Genomic DNA, 15080 nt, shown 5'->3' with positions numbered 1-15080 from the left:
ATATATAAACAAACAATTGTAGTTCTCTACTCAATAGGCAAAAATCTAAAATGATTTTGCTAACAGTTAACGTTAGCTAGCTAGCGCCCCCCTTCACCCCACCTCAATTTTTTTTCTAGTCCATGTCCCTGCCAAGACCAGTCTACATCGCAAGCTAATGTTTTACACTTACTCGTTCAAGAACATGACAGAAAAAAAATGTTTAAAACATTTTTAAGTCTATTTTATAGAGAAAGTGACACATTTTAAATAGACAAAAACAAAACTGTTGGAATGATCTGTAAAAACAGTTCAGACAGCTAGCATGCTAGCTAACTCACCGATGCTTCTGAATTCTGCCTGTTTCCCGCGAAATATAGCCGGTATCCGCACGAGCCGAATGTGCTCCTCGCTCACAATATCGGTTTATAATGTGCAGAGGATCGCAAACTGAACCAAGGGGAAAAACGTAAATATGTGCGTGATAGTGACGCGGACACACTGGCTAGAAACAACACCAAAACAAAACCTGTGCATGCAGACTGTTCTCAGCGACAACAGTCAGTCATCCACCACTGTGTTGCCAGCTCCTCCTCCTTCGTAGTCAAGGGGAGGGGGTTGAGTGCGTGAGAGCAGTCTAGGCACCTCCTACTAGATGTCGTCCATGACAGAAAACAACGTGAAAGCTGGTAGGAGTAGCTTTTTAAAAAAAATCAGGTACAGTATGAATACTGTCGTCTATGAAGTTTTTTAAAAATTCAACAAGGTAAGTAGAAGTTGAAGGAAATTATATATGTTGAAGAGAGAACAGAACCAGGTCTAACGTGATTTTCTTAGATCTGTGAGGGTAAGAAAGTCTTGTGTAGACTTTCACAGACTACCTGCTCTACTAGGAGAATAGACAGTATTAGTCACAAGACTGCCATAGGGGAAGAGCTAAAGCTAAAGACTGTTTTCTGACATGGCAAGAAGAGGGGGATGGGGTGTGGTCTTTTCTGATGGGGGAAGGGTGAGGGAAGTATGAAGGGAGCAGGGGTGGAATTCATAAGTGGGAGGAGTCTGTTTAAGAACATTGGCAACACAAGTATACTTATAATAGCTTATAATTATAGTAAAGTATTACATCTTTGGTGGAAATTATGTATTGTACTTTTTTTTTAAATTCATCCCACGTCCTAGAAAAGTTTCATCTGAAACTCCAGTGCTTGTGATCTGTGGGCTCTCTTGGTAGCTGTTAAGCATTTAAACTGTTCAAAAGCTATAATTTTTCATAGTAGCATAGCAACATAAGTGTCTAAAAATGTAATTGTCTATAGATAGTGGTGATTTGTTAGTTTTGTGGCTTCAAATGTAGGATCTAAATCGTAAAGGTAAGACTCGTTTTAGGCCAGACTGAACAAAAAAGATGCTCAACTGCTTCAAGTGCTAAATTGTTCTGGTCATAGGTTAAAGTGATTTAGTAGGACTATATGTACAATGTAGGTGATCAATAAACACATCCAGAGCCAAAATAACATATGCAAACTTATTCATCATTGAGAAAAATTACATTTACTGACATTTACTTATTTTCGCACATCCTATGAGCTATTTTCAGGTCGGCCATTTTGACTCACTGGCCCCTCTGCAGGCAAACTCTTTCTCAATTAAAATGTCTGCTTGTGCCACTGTAGTTCCACCAATGACCAATAGAGGTCTTTAAAAATATATATGTGATTAAAATGTTTATGCCTGAAATGTCTGGAATTTTATTTATCATATTAACACGTTTTATTGTGTAGCCACTGTATTTAATTTGTTCGGTTAATCTCCTGGTTTGTGCGTTTTTCTGGAATTGATTATATTCACTTTCCATAGCGAACCACTTAATTTTTATTTTTTGGGGGGGGGGTGATTTATTTGATTGAATCACCATGTTAAAAATCTGTCTCGCACATTCACAACCCAATCAGGACTAAACTGCCTATTCTTTATAATTGTTTTCCCCCTCACTGCTAAAACTTACTGCATCACAGTTAACTTGGAGAAAAGTGTACGCGCATACACAGTCAAACACACACACAAGCAAACATCGGTGAGAGAGTCACTGTAGTATGCTCCTCCCCTTTCTCCACAAAGGGAGGGGGTGCTTCCAGCCCTAGCCAGCTGTGTGACAAGCTTAAAATTAAGCAGAACTGGCATTGAAAAACAGACAAGCAATGGGCACCTTCAAGCCATAGAGATAGATAGAGGACTCATCTTTATCTTTGCCATCTTAGCGTCTGTGACTGCATTGGGAGCGCCATTGAGGCAATCTCCATTTTGAAGTAGTACATTTTGTTCTTCTTCAGGAGGGATCAGCCAATGAAGTTGGAAGTCCCACCCAGTTGACTACATTAAGATGGTGGAAGCTCTCAATGGTGCTTCCCATGCTAACACAGACTTTTGGCCACTAGAGGCCTCTATCATTCTCTATGGTTCGAGCAGCTCAAGTGTGTTGCATTATGGAGACAAAAATTGTCAGACTTGCGCCTACATGTGGACTGCATGAACTTTACAAAAACCATGTGATCAAAGGGCATGCTGTTAATGGGCTTGTTTAACATTGCAGCCGACAGTGCAGGCGAATGCCGACTGATTGATCTACAAAGAACCTTGTTTAATAAATAACTACTCATTATTATTTGTAGATTAGTCAGTCACAATGTACCCATGATACATTACAGTTTTGATCCTCTTTAACAGTCTTTAATGAAGTTGCCTTCAAGTCGGTGCAGTTGCTTCAAACCAACCGCACCATGCAGCCATCACCTGCATTGAGGCACTATTTGTCAACCAATCATTCGGGTGTTTTTGGTTGACACATGTAAACTTGACCAAAGACGTTACTGAAACAAGAACTAACTTTAACACAATTATAAAGCTACAGGAGATACAAATTAAAGTGATATTTAAGATCTCTGACCAATTTTTTGCAAACAAGTTCAATCAAATACATTTTTATTCCTCACATGCTTTGTAAACGGCAGGTAGCCTAGTGGTTATAGCATTGGGCCAATAACCCGAAAGGTTGCTAGATCAATCCCCAAGCTGTCAAGGTAAAAATCTGTCTTTCTGCCCCTGAAAAAGGCACTTAACTCACTGTTCCTAGGCTGTCATTGTAAATATGAATTTACTTGCCTAGTTAAATAAACAACAGGTGTAGACTAAAACACTTATTTATGGGCCATTCCCGTAAAAGAAAATGGATAAATAATAGAAATGTAAAAGTAAATACACAATGAGTAACAATAACTTGATTATACAGTGCCTTGCGAAAGTATTCGGCCCCCTTGAACTTTGCGAACTTTTGCCACATTTCAGGCTTCAAACATAAAGATATAAAACTGTATTTTTTTTGTGAAGAATCAACAACAAGTGGGACACAATCATGAAGTGGAACGACATTTATTGGATATTTCAAACTTTTTTAACAAATCAAAAACTGAAAAATTGGGCGTGCAAAATTATTCAGCCCCCTTAAGTTAATACTTTGTAGCGCCACCTTTTGCTGCGATTACAGCTGTAAGTCGCTTGGGGTATGTCTCTATCAGTTTTGCACATCGAGAGACTGACATTTTTTCCCATTCCTCCTTGCAAAACAGCTCGAGCTCAGTGAGGTTGGATGGAGAGCATTTGTGAACAGCAGTTTTCAGTTCTTTCCACAGATTCTCGATTGGATTCAGGTCTGGACTTTGACTTGGCCATTCTAACACCTGGATATGTTTATTTTTTAACCATTCCATTGTAGATTTTGCTTTATGTTTTGGATCATTGTCTTGTTGGAAGACAAATCTCCGTCCCAGTCTCAGGTCTTTTGCAGACTCCATCAGGTTTTCTTCCAGAATGGTCCTGTATTTGGCTCCATCCATCTTCCCATCAATTTTAACCATCCTCCCTGTCCCTGCTGAAGAAAAGCAGGCCCAAACCATGATGCTGCCACCACCATGTTTGACAGTGGGGATGGTGTGTTCAGCTGTGTTGCTTTTACGCCAAACATAACGTTTTGCATTGTTGCCAAACAGTTCAATTTCAAGAGCACCTTCTTCCACATGTTTGGTGTGTCTCCCAGGTGGCTTGTGGCAAACTTTAAACAACACTTTTTATGGATATCTTTAATAAATGGCTTTCTTCTTGCCACTCTTCCATAAAGGCCAGATTTGTGCTATATACGACTGATTGTTGTCCTATGGACAGAGTCTCCCACCTCAGCTGTAGATCTCTGCAGTTCATCCAGAGTGATCATGGGCCTCTTGGCTGCATCTCTGATCAGTCTTCTCCTTGGTTGAGCTAAAAGTGTAGAGGGACGGCCAGGTCTTGGTAGATTTGCAGTGGTCTGATACTCCTTCCATTTCAATATTATCGCTTGCACAGTGCTCCTTGGGATGTTTAAAGCTTGGGAAATCTTTTTGTATCCAAATCCGGCTTTAAACTTCTTCACAACAGTATCTCGGACCTGCCTGGTGTGTTCCTTGTTCTTCATGATGCTCTCTGCACTTTTAACGGACCTCTGAGACTATCACAGTGCAGGTGCATTTATACAGAGATTTGATTACACACAGGTGGATTGTATTTATCATCATTAGTCATTTAGGTCAACATTCAGAGATCCTCACTGAACTTCTGGAGAGAGTTTGCTGCACTGAAAGTAAAGGGGCTGAATAATTTTGCACGCCCAATTTTTCAGTTTTTGATTTGTTAAAAAAGTTTTAAATATCCAATAAATGTCGTTCCACTTCATGATTGTGTCCCACTTGTTGTTGATTCTTCACAAAAAATACAGTTTTATATCTTTATGTTTGAAGCCTGAAATGTGGCAAAAGGTCGCAAAGTTCAAGGGGGCCGAATACTTTCGCAAGGCACTGTATATATGAGGTATCAAGTCGATGTGCAGGGAATGAGGTAATTGAGGTAGATATGTACATACAATGGGGCAAAAAAGTATTTAGTCAGCCACCCATTGTGCAAGTTCTCCCACTTAAAAAGATGAGAGAGGCCTGTATTTTCATCATAGGTACACTTAAACTATGACAGACAAAATTAGGAAAAAAAATCCAGAAAATCACATTGTAGGATTTTGAATGAATTTATTTGCAAATTATGGTGGAAAATAAATATTTGGTCAATAACAAAAGTTTATCTCAATACTTTGTTATATACGCTTTGTTGGCAATGACAGAGGTCAAACGTTTTCTGTAAGTCTTCACAAGGTTTTCACACACTGTTGCTGGTATTTTGGCCCATTCCTCCATGCAGATCTCCTCTAGAGCAGTGATGTTTTGGGGCTGTTGCTGGGCAACACGGACTTTCAACTCCCTCCAAAGATTTTCTATGGGGTTGAGATCTGGAGACTGGCTAGGCCACTCCAGGACCTTGAAATGCTTCTTATGAAGCCACTCCTTCGTTGCCCGGGCGGTGTGTTTGGGATCATTGTCATGCTGAAAGACCCAGCCACGTTTCATCTTCAATGCCCTTGCTGATGGAAGGAGGTATTCACTCAAAATCTCACGATACATGGCCCCATTCATTCTTTCCTTTACACGGATCAGTCGTCCTGGTCCCTTTGCAGAAAAACAGCCCCAAAGCATGATGTTTCCACCCCCATGCTTCGCTGCAGGATTTGAGTCCCTGGCGGCGTAGTGTGTTACTGATGGTAGGCTTTGTTACTTTGGTCCCAGCTCTCTGCAGGTCATTCACTAGGTCCCCCCGTGTGGTTCGGGGATTTTTGCTCACCGTTCTTGTGATCATTTTGACCCCACAGAGTGAGATCTTGCGTGGAGCCCCAGATTGAGGGAGATTATCAGTGGTCTTGTATGTCTCCCATTTCCTAATAATTGCTCCCACAGTTGATTTCTTCAAACCAAGCTGCTTACATATTGCAGAGTCAGTCTTCCCAGCCAGGTGCAGGTCTACAATTTTGTTTCTGGTGTCCTTTGACAGCTCTTTGGTCTTGGCCATAGTGGAGTTTGGAGTGTGACTGTTTGAGTTTGTGGACAGGTGTATTTTATACTGATAACAAGTTCAAACAGGTGCCATTAATACAGGTAACAAGTGGAGGACAGAGGAGCCTCTTAAAGAAGAAGTTACAGGTCTGTGAGAGCCAGAAATCTGACTTGTTTGTAGGTGACCAAATACTTATTTTCCACCATAATTTGCTAATAAATTCATTAAAAATCCTACAATGTGATTTTCTGGATTTTTTTTCTAATTTTGTCTGTCATAGTTGAAGTGTACCTATAATGAAAATTACAGGCCTCTCTCATCTTTTTAAGTGGGAGAACTGGCACAATTGATGGCTGACTAAATACTTTTTTGCCCCACTGTATAACTAGGAATGAAGTGACTAGTCAACAGGACAGATAAACAGTAGCAGCAGTGTGTTATGTGGGGTTATGAAATGTTCATTTAAACATTTAGAAAGACTCTTCCCCAAATGTTTATTGAAAACAATACATTTGCACAAATACATCGTTCCAGTTAGTTAGCTAGCGCATTATTCCCATATTAGCATTGTCATGAAACCATTCAAAACATCTCAATTCAAGACATGGTATCAAGAACAAGATAAAACTAGCTGAAATGAGCCAACTACGATTCCCTGCATGTCATTGTTGCTAGATACAGCATCTGACTATTCAGAATCAGAACTAAGCATGGCTTCTGGCTTCATCAATGCGTGCGCATCAATGCGCGCGCATCAGTTTGTGACATTGTCAGCCAACCCGTCTATCTGATATGAAGCCTACTCCAGCCTACTTCCTGCTTTTAAAACGTGGTCATTTAAAATATATGTACAATTTGTGGATTCATTTACTTTTTCCCAAGGGTGAAAGTAAGGAGGTCCGGTACGGTGGCAAAATAAATAGTGGGGGTTCGCCGTATCGGTAAAACATGAGCCTATTACAATAATTAAAACAAAATGTCAAGAAAACGTTAGGCTATTACACCATTATTAATCACTACCGCATGTCGGAGGCATGAAACATTTGCAAATGGACTTAAACAGGTGGTATAGCCTAGGCTCCAAAATGTGATGTGGTTCGACCAGAACATTGACATTTTGCCAAGACAGAGATGAGTGGCCGACACAGATGCAGACAGCAAATTACGCTTCAATTGACAATCGCCAAATGTCATTACACTTTATGGTGATTTGTGGAAAAGATGTCTCTTTTCATTCCCCACTGTTTGGAGGCTTGAAGAACATGTAGCATAGTAAAGGAGCCCTTTGAAGTGAGATGAAGCAGATGCTAAGCTACAGGACTGTTTTACTAGCACAGACTAGAATATGTTGCGGGATTCTTTCGATGGCATTGAGGAGTACACCACATCAGTCACTGGCGTCATCAATAAGTGCATCGATGACGTCGTCCCCACAGTGACTGTACGCACATACCCCAACCAGAAGCCATGGATTACAGGTAACATCCGCACTGAGCTAATGGGTAGAGCTGTCGCTTTCAAGGAGAGGGACTCAAACCCGAAAGCGTATAAGAAATCCCGCTATGCCCTACGAGGAACCATCAAACAGGCAAAGCGTCAATACAGAACTAAGATAGAATCATACTACACCGGCTCCTACGCTCGTCGGATGTAGTAGGGCTTGCAAACTATTACAGACTACAAAGGGAAGCACAGCCGAGAGCTGCCCAGTGACACGAGCCTACCAAACGAGCTAAATTACTTCTATGCTCGCTTCGAGGCAAGTAACACTGAAACATGCACGAGAGCATCAGCTGTTCCGGACAACTGTGTGATAATGCTCTCCGCATCCGATGTGAGTAAGACCTTTTAACAGGTCAACATTCATAAGGTCGCAGGGCCAGACAGATTACAGGACGTGTAATGCGCTGACCAACTGGCAAGTGTCTTTACTGACATTTTCAACCTCTCCCTGTCTGAGTCTCTAATACCAACATGTTTCAAGCAGACCACCATAGTCCCTGTGTCCAAGAACACTAAGGTAACCTGCATAAATGATTACAGACCCGTAATACTCACATCTGTAGCCATGAAGTGGTTGAAAGGCTGGTCATGGCTCACAACAACACCATTATCCCAGAAACCCTAGACCCACTCCAATTTGCATGCCGCCCCAACAGATCCAGGGCTACCGAGTGGCGCAGCGATCTAAGGCACTGCATCTGCAAGAGGTCGTCACTACAGTCCCTAGGTCGAATCCAGGCTGAATCAAATCCGGCCGTATTTGGGGCGGCACACAATTGGCCCAGCGTCATCCAGGTTTGGCCGGGGTAGGCCGTCATTATAAATAATAATTTGTTCTTAACTGGCTTGCCTGGTTAAATAAAAATCCACAGATGATGCAATGTCTATTGCACTCCACACTGCCTTTTCATACCTGGACAAAAGGAACACCTATGTGAGAATGCTATTCATTGACTACAGCTCAGCGTTCAAGACCATAGTGCCCCCAAAGCTCATCACTAAGCTAAGGACCCTGGGACTAAACACCTCCCTCTGCAACTGGATCCTGGCAGGTCTCCCCAAGTTGGTAAGGGTAGGTAACAACACATCCGCCACGCTGATCCTCAACACAGATGCCCCTCGTGTGCGAGCTCAGTCCCCTCCTGTAATCCCTGTTCACTCATGACTGCACGGCCAGGCACGACTCCAACACCGTCATTAATTTTGCCAATGGCACAAAAGTCTGATCACCGACAACGACGAGACAGCCTATAGGGAGCAGGTCAGAGACCTGACACTGTAGTGCAAGGACAACAATCTCTCCCTCAAAGTGATCAAGACAAAGGATATGATTGTGGACTACAGGAAAAGGAGGACCGAGCACGCCCTCATTCTCATCGACGTGGCTGTAGTGGAGCAGGCTGAGAGCTTCAAGTTCCTTGGCGTCCACATCACCAACAAACTAACATGGTCCAAGCACACCAAGACAGTTGTGAAGAGGCCACAACAAAACCTATTCCCCCTCAGGAGACTGAAAAGATTTGGCATGGGTCCTCAGATCCTCAAAAGGTTCTACAGCTGCACCATCGAGAGCATCCTGACGGGTTGCATCACTGCCTGGTATAGCAACTGCTCAGCCTCCGACCGCTAGGCACTACAGAGCGTAGTGCGTACGGCCCAGTACATCACCGGGGCCAAGCTTCCTGCCATCCAGGGCCTCTATACCAAGAGGTGTCAGAGGAAGGCCCTAAAAATTGTCAAAGACTTTAGCCACCCTGTCATAGACGGTTCTCCCTGCTACCGAACGGCAAGCGGTACCGGAGCGACCAAGTCTAGGTCCAAGAGGCTTCTAAACAGCTTCTCCCTTCAAGCCATAAGACTCCTGAACATTTAATCAAATGCCTACCCAGACTATTTGCAATGCCCCCCTTTTACGCTGCTCCTACTCTCTGTTATTATCTATGCTTAGTCACTTTATTAACTCTACCTACATGTACATATTACCTAATTTACCACTACTAACTGGTGCCCCCGCACATTGATTCTGTACCTGTACCCCCTGTATATAGCCTCGCTATTGTTATTTTACTGCTGCTCTTTAATTATTTGTTACTTTCATTTTTTATTTTTTTTTGTATTTAAAAAAAACTGCATTGTTGGTTAAGGGTTTGTAAGTAAGTGTTTCACTGTAAGGTGAAGAAAATAGTAAAATAAAGAAAAACACTTGAATGAGTAGGTGTTCTAAAACTTTTGACCGGTAGTGTATATAGCAAAGCTAAAGGCACCCACCCACCTTTGAACATGCAGGTAAGTGTTGGAACTCATCCTCTAATAGTTTACAGTCATCGTCACATGGGTTTACAGTTCATTCAGTGACAAATCTGTGGATGGATAACAATAAGTAAGTGAAGAACAAAATAAAAAACAAAATGGAGAGAATATAGAATTCAAAGATATATCTATTTGATACAGAGGTTGGAACTGTTTCAGGGAACAGAACTGAAAACACTTTTTTTTCATGATGCTCAGTGCTTCAAGGGAAGCCTCCATGTCCACCCCTCTCTCTCTCCTACTCTATCCCCACCTGTGAAATTTTAGTAGCTTCTGTGGCCTGCGCTTATCTGTCCATCAAACATTTAAACAACTTGTTTATCTGTTCCATAGCAAGCTGCTCTATCTACCCTAGTTGGTGGAGTAAATCAGGTTGCGTTTAAACGCAGCCCAATTCTGATATTTTTTCCACTAATTGGTCTTTTGACCAATCACATCAGATCCTTTCATGTCAGCTCTTTTCAGGGTGGATCTGATTGGTCAAAAGACCAGTTAGTGAAAAAAAATATCAGAATTGGGCTGCCTGTGTGAATGCAGCCTTAATGAGATAAATGTAAAAACTGTTGATTTCACGCAGTACAAATTAACGAAAAGGAACTATACCAAAGAGTATGGATATACTGACAAGATGCATGTCTCTGCCCTAACAATGGGAGTCATTGTCCACAAAGAGGCACGGCTGGCTGTCTAGCTTCCGCTTATCCTTTCTTTGGGTTGGTGGATACATGAACTCCTTATTATAATACTTTTTTGAATATTCGATGAGGGTTGTTGACATAAACAGTCTGTATTCAATGGAGAGAGATGCTATGCTACTAGCCTCATGCCATGAATATGTGTAGTAATCTCTAGACATCTCCGATAAGGTTTTTTTCTCAAAATTGCCAGGATGTCACGTGTCCTACTTATATCAGTACACTCATAACAAGTTAAGCATTATGAAACTTCTATAAGATCAAATAAACTTCACGTACCAAAAACTCCTTGCTTAGTGGGGGAAAATACGGGGGGGAAACGCCACCTGCTGGAGAGAGACAGATTTTCCGGCGAGTTGGGCCTCTCGCTTCCTCTGTCTAAACGAACAGTTACTTTTTGGGGTTTAGAACTGATTCAGAACTTTGACTCATTTAGTTTGTGAGCATAAAGTGTGACCAGAGAAGTATTCAACACTATTCATGCAGATTATAGGGTTTGAGTTTGACCTGGATAATATATATTGTGTTCCATCGACGCTACTTGCTATACCAGGCATTCAACAAAATACATCTGGTGTATATCAAACAGTGGATGCTGCTGAGGGGAGAACGGTGCATAATAATGTCTGGAGCAGAGTAAATTGAATGGCATCAAACACCTGGAAACAATGTATTTGATACCATTCCAACCATTACCACGAGCCCGTTCTCTCCAATTCAGGTGCCAACAACCACCTATGATACCAAACATTAGGAACACCTTCCTAATATTGAGTTGCAACCCCTTTTGCCCTCAGAACAGCCTCAAGTCGCCGGGGCATGGTCTCTACATGGTGTTGAAAGCGTTCCACAGGGATGCTGTCCCATGTTGGCGCCAATGCTTCCTACGGTTGTGTCAAATTGGCTAAATGTCCTTTGGGTGGTGGACCATTCTTGATAAACACAGGAAACGGTTGAGCGTGAAAACTCCAGCAGCGTTACAGTTCTTAAAAAACAAACCAATGCACCTGGCATTTACTACCATACCCCATTCAAAGTCCCACAGTTGACAGTGCACGTCAGAGCAAAAACCAAGCCATGAGGTCGAAGGAATTGTCGTAGAGCCCCGAGACAGGATTGTTTCGAGGCACAAATCTGTGGAAGGGTACCAAAAATGTTCTGCAGCCTTGAAGGTCCCCAAGAACACAGTGGCCTCCATCATTCTTAAATGGAAGTTGTTTGGAAACATCAACACTCTTCCTAGAGCTGGCTGCCTGGCCAAACTGAGCAATCGGGGGAGAAGGGCCTTGGTCAGGGAGGTGACCATGAAACCAATGGTGACTCTGACAAAGCTCCAGAGTATCTCTGTGGAGATGTGAAAACCTTCCAGAATGTCAACTATCTCTCCAGCCCTCCACCAATCAGGCCTTTATGGTAGGGTGGCCAGACTGAAGCCACACCTCAGTAAAAGGCACAAGACAGCCTGCTTAGAGTTTGCCAAAAGGCACTTAAAGGACTCTCAGTATCAGAGTCTATCTAGAGGATAGCGAAGGAGTCAGGCGCAGGACACAGGTAAGAGTAAAAACCACTGTATGTACTCCATCCGAGAACGGAACAAAAATCCCGTTATAAAACAAAGGCAAAACAGGATACGAACTCCAGCACACGAAAGACAATCACGCACAAAACAGAAAGGGAAACCAGAGGGTTAAATAAGGAACATAATCATGAGATGGGAACCAGGTGTGTAAAACAGACAAAACAAAAGGAAAAATGAAACATGGATCGGTGGCAGCTAGAAAGCCGGTGACGTCGACCGCTGAACACTGCTCGAACAAGGAGAGGGAACAACTTCGTTGGAAGTCGTGACTCTCAGACCATGGGATACAAGAGTCTCTGGTCTTATGAAACCATGATTGAGCTCTTTGGCCTAAATGCCAAGCGTCACGTAAGGAGGAATCCTGGCACCATCCCTATGGTGAAGCATGGTGGTGCCAGCATCAGGCTGTGGGGATGTTTTTCAGCGGCAGGGTCTGGGAGACTAGTCAGGATTGAGAGAGAAAGATGAACGGAGCAAAGTACAGAGAGATCCTTGATGAAAACCTGCTCCAGAGTGCTCAGGAACTCTGACTGGGCAGAAGGTTCACCTTCCAACAGAACAATGACCATAAACACAGCCAAGACAACGTAGGAGTGGCTTCAGGACAAGTCTCTGAATGTCCTTGAGTGGCCCAGCCAGAGCCCGGACTTGAACCCGATCGAACATCTCTGGATAGACCTGAAAATAGCTGTGCAGCGACGCTCCCCATCCAACCGGACAGAGTTTGAGAGGATCTGCAGAGAATAATGGGAGAAATTCTCCAAGTACAGGTGTGCAAAGTTTGTAGCGTCATACCTAAGAAGATTCCAGGCTGTAATCTTTGCCAAAGGTGCTTCAACAAAAATGCTGAGTAAAGGGTCTGAATACTTATGTAAATGTGATATTTGATTTAATACATTTGCTAAAATTTCTAAACCTGTTTTTACCTTGTCATTATGGGGTATTGTGTGTAGATTGATCAGGGGGGAAACTGTTTAATCCATTATTAGAACAAGGCTGTAACATAACAAGTCTGACTACTTTCCGAATGCACTGTTTACACACACTACATGTTAAAAGTATGTGAACACCTGCCCGTCGAACATCTCATTCCAAAATAATGGGTATTAATATGGAGTTGGTCCTCACTTTGCTTCTAAACCAGCCTCCACTCTTCTGGGAAGGCTTCACACTGGATGTTGGAACATTGCTGCGGGGACTTGCTCGCAGTCAGCATTCCAATTCATCCCAAAGGTTTTTGATAGGCTTGAGTTCAGGGCTCTGTGCAGGCCAGTCAAGCTCTTCCACATTGATCTCGACAAACTATTTCTGTATGGACCTTGCTTTGTGCACGGGGGCATTGTGATGCTGAAACAGGAAAGGGCCTTCCCCAAACTGAGAGCAAGAGCAAAAATGTTAGTTGCTATAGACAATTTCTAAGGCCAAAACCTTCAAGTGTAGTTGTTCAAACTCTCTCGATCTGGTCAGAGCTTCCATGGATGTCACCCTCAGGGAAGGTGTAGAGTCTGGAAAACCATGAACATTTCCAACTTATCACTAATCATGATATTGAGCTGTTGGAATCTCAGCTGGTAGGTCGGCTGCACGACTTGCTTGGGCTGCTGGTAGGTCGGCTACTGGTAGGTTGGCTGCTTGGGCTGCTGGTTGCTTGGCTGCTTGTAGGTTGACTGCTTGGACTGCTGGGAGCTCGGCTACTGGTAAGTCGGCTGCCTGCTGAATCTACCGGCCAAAAACTGCTTCCCTTTTCAGAGCCCATGTTCCACATGACCCCTTTGCTCTGTGTAACAGCGTGTTTTATATTAGCTTGCTTGAGTTCATACCAGGGCTGCTGCTGGACCACTGGCTTGGGCTGAACTGTCTGGGACTGTAAACCTTGGGTTACCGCATGTAACCCCAGTTCTCTGGAGGAGAATCACACCTAGCAGGCCAATCAGAGCTTTGTGGGTGTACACCCCGTGTGGCTATATAGCACTTGCAATGCTCTGGTTTCCTAATTCTAGAGTCGTGCAAGAGGGGCAATCTGGTGAGATGGCTCCCCCCTCTCCTTCAGAGAACTGGGGTTACATACTGTAACCCAAAGTTATCTTTCAGTCGACTCGGTTCGACATCTCACTATGGGACACTTGCAAAATGCCCTGATTGCCAATACCCCATTTCCTGAGAAGCCTGTTTTGGTACATGGTAATGTGCCTGATTCATCCTACTCAGCTCCAGCATCGAGGACTTTGTGCGCCAGAGAAGGTGCATTGACATCCAGATGACAGAACCTAACAAAAGTGTGAGGAAAAGCCCAAAAATCTCAGAGAGATGGCCCTGAACAGTGCCCATGATGTAGCAAATCCTCCGGGGGAATGCGCCTGGACACCCAGGGGAGACGGCAACCCCCTACAACTGTATGCCTTGGCAATAGCCCTCACTACCTGTTCTTTGGACAAAGCCTTACCCTGAGCAGGGTTGGGAAACCAAACAAATGGTCACAGCTCCGGAACAGCCTAGTCCTGTCCATGTAGACGTGCAGGGCATGTACCAGACAACCTGGGGAAGAGAACGGTGGAGGGTGGAAGTGGAAGAGGTCAGTGGCTTGACTACTATGCCAAAGGAATTACTTTAGGAACAAACTCGGCATAAGGACATATCATAATCTTGGAGTAGTCGGGATTAAACTGAGTACATGAAAATTAACCAAGAGCGCATGAAGGTCACTAACTCGCTTGGCCGTAGCCAAGGTGAGCAACAGGTCCATTTTATGAGACAGGGTTTCCCAAACCCGGTCCTGTGACCTCACCTGGGTGCACATTTTGGTTTTTGCCCTAGCACTACACTGCAGATTCAAATAACCAACTCATAATTAGGCATTGATTATTTGAATCAGCTGTGTAGTGCAAAGGCCAAAATCTAAACATGCACCCAGGGGGGGCCCCAGGACCGAGTATGGGAAACCCTGTTATAAGACATAGTCTTAAGATCCACCGTGTCCAGGTGTTCAAAATGATGGCCCGTGAGTGCATCCAGAACCAGTGCCAAGTCCCATGATGGGGCAAGTGGCTTAGAGA

The 15080-nt window shown here is 43.4% G+C and overlaps 1 protein-coding gene across 1 annotated transcript in view; it reads right to left on the bottom strand.

Moving 5' to 3' along the window:
* atf7ip (activating transcription factor 7 interacting protein) overlaps positions 1-901 on the bottom strand; it is a 56357-nt gene extending 55456 nt beyond the window's left edge. Inside the window, exon 1 of the mRNA XM_021567744.2 lies at positions 321-901. The gene's annotated coding sequence lies outside the window, so the exon portion shown is untranslated. The remainder of the gene's footprint in view (positions 1-320) is intronic.
* Between the last annotated feature and the right edge of the window lie 14179 nt (positions 902-15080).

This window comes from Oncorhynchus mykiss, chromosome 17 (assembly GCF_013265735.2).
Source record: "Oncorhynchus mykiss isolate Arlee chromosome 17, USDA_OmykA_1.1, whole genome shotgun sequence".
In the NCBI taxonomy this organism is placed as follows: domain Eukaryota; kingdom Metazoa; phylum Chordata; class Actinopteri; order Salmoniformes; family Salmonidae; genus Oncorhynchus; species Oncorhynchus mykiss.
The sequence above is the reverse complement of the archived record's forward strand: the minus strand, read 5'-3'. Positions and strand labels throughout refer to the sequence as shown.